General features: G+C 36.4%; 1 long non-coding RNA gene across 1 annotated transcript; it reads left to right on the top strand.

The window, feature by feature from the left end:
* Positions 1–1362: 1362 nt before the first annotated feature.
* Positions 1363–2180, top strand: LOC127126636 (uncharacterized). Its single transcript, XR_007805040.1, has 3 exons — positions 1363–1495; positions 1855–2007; positions 2087–2180. It is a non-coding gene; the product is annotated as an uncharacterized LOC127126636 (long non-coding RNA).
* Positions 2181–2383: the final 203 nt, after the last annotated feature.

Genomic DNA, 2383 nt, shown 5'->3' with positions numbered 1-2383 from the left:
AGTTTAAAAATGGTTTTGAATGAATGATGAAATTAAGAGAAAGCAGATCAACCATGAGTATAATAAAAACATAAACAATAAAATAAAATGCTAAAAGAAAATAAAATGCAAATGCTGAAAGAAATAAAATGCTCAATACGGGTATCGAACCCACTACACTAAAGACCATAGAAACCCCCTCTCCACTAGACCATTTATGGTTAGTTATTATTTACAATGCTAATTTAGATATATAAACCAAGATAAATTAAAAATAGAATTAAAATAAAAAAAACTAAATAAAAAAGAAATCTGTTGGACTACTAGTAATTAAACCCAGCCGCTTGGCTGTTGGGTTTACAAATGGGGGATAAGTTGAAAACATAAAACAATTATTAATTATTAACCTAGGAAAATTAAACGAATTTTTTTTAATGTTTTTTTTTGAATGTTTGCTCTACTGACAGCTAAAAAAAAGAATTAAATAAAAGGAAACAAAAAAAGAAAGAAAATGAAAAATACTGTAATGAAAAGGAGAGTCGTCGTCCTCATCTCGCTCTCTCGCTCTCTCTTCTCCCAATCTCACTCACAAACTCAAACACTCATTCTCTATCAAACTCAATCCTCCTCGACTTCACCCAATCGTCTCTCTCGCGTCCAACCCTCTCTCTCTCAAAATCGCTCAATCGTCCTCAACTAATCTCTCTCAAACTCAGACACTCATTCGAACTCAAATGCTCAACAAAAGAAATCTCACCTTTGGCGACGACGAATCAGGTGAGCTTAAATCTTCCTCCTCAATACTGTTTTTTTTATTTGGGATTTAGGGTTTGTGGTATCTTGTTCGCCGTTTCTCTTTTTGTTTATCGTCGCCTCCTCCCTCATGAACTCGCTTCTCCTTTTATCTCTCCCGAATTAGGGTTTGAATAGGTATCTTTGGTGTTACAAGAAGTAACTCTGCGAAGTTCCTTTTGTGCTCAGAAATTGGAGTGGCCTTTTTGATGCTAGAATTTGTTAACAGGTAATCTGAGCATCTGACTTTCTTCTTGAATTTCGTCTCTATTCCAATTTGGGAATTTTTTTGAAAATTAGCTGCTTTGCCATTTTGCTTTTACTGCAGTGAATTCAGAGTATTGGTCTGAACTTGGTTTTACTTGGGATTCGTTGCTGCAGGATAGTAACAAATGATCGTTGGGTTAATATCCGGTTGCAAACATCTCTAAGGTACAGTAGAGAATTGATGGTGTCGTTCTTCTAGCTTCCGTTATGTCGCTTATTGAGGTAGGTTGGATTTAGTTACTTTACACTTGTTTAATGATGCTGATTCTAGTTTTTCTGCAATAACTACAGGAATTTCTCGCAATAACCATTCATGCTCCTCTGGATTCTTAAGCTTGTGGTAGTTCTTCGGATAGTTGAAGCAAGACACCGAGGTTAGACTATGCATAGCTGCAACCTTTGTCGCAGGCAACAACAGCTTTGCATCAAGGGAAGCCAAACATATCGAAAAAGCCTGGTAACTAGTCAAAGGATATCTATAGTCCATAACAAACTTAGATTTTGCCACCCTCCCTAGCTGCAAAATTGTCTGCTTCCCATTCTCCTCTAAAGTGAACTGAAAGTTTTTAACTGATTTCTGAATTACAAGTCCTGTTCTTCCTTTATCCCTATAGTCAAGCTCAATTTGCTTTGTACTCTTGTTATAGAGTGGATCCTTTGAGTATAGTTGATGAACTTTGTCCAATTTTCCTTTCCAATTGAGTGGCAAACCCTTACTATGTTGCACCTGTGAAGTGTTCTTGAAAGACATAGCTTGATGATTAGGTATATATGCTTTGATACTTTTATGAGTTCCTGTACATGTTGGTATTGTAGGTACATACTCAACAACAGCAAGAGGCTGCTTTGAATTTGGTTGATTACTTTTGGATTTGGAATTAGGACAATGTTTCTGATCCCAAATGTTGTATTTTGAGCCGGTGAGGTTCGTTGTTACTGTCCCGAGGAAAGTTTCGTCGGAATAAAAGAGTAATCCTTTTTTTTACTGCTATGAGTTTTCTGTTGGATATTAATTGAGTTTTCTTCAGTTTGTTTTTTTTTCTTGCAGGCTATGGTTGATTTGCTGCTACTATGCATGTTGATCCGTCATGAAAGTTTTGCAGGTTTGAGGTTTTGGCCAGGTGACATGGTGGACCAGGAACAAAGAAATTGATTGTAGTTTCCAAGAGCAAACTTTTATGATGTTGGTGCAGTTGGTAGCATTTTAAACATATCTTGTTTTACTGCAGGAACATGTGTCGAAGTGAGTGCGAAAACCAAAATTCATGTGCATTACTTTGTCAAATTCACAATGTATGTGCCATGTTTGATCATGATTTGGTTGATGCCGCTGTGATTTCACTAT

The sequence above is a fragment of the Lathyrus oleraceus genome, chromosome 3, assembly GCF_024323335.1.
Source record: "Lathyrus oleraceus cultivar Zhongwan6 chromosome 3, CAAS_Psat_ZW6_1.0, whole genome shotgun sequence".
In the NCBI taxonomy this organism is placed as follows: Eukaryota; Viridiplantae; Streptophyta; class Magnoliopsida; order Fabales; family Fabaceae; genus Lathyrus; species Lathyrus oleraceus.
Note: the sequence above shows the minus strand (reverse complement) of the source record. Positions and strands in the feature narration are given on the sequence as shown.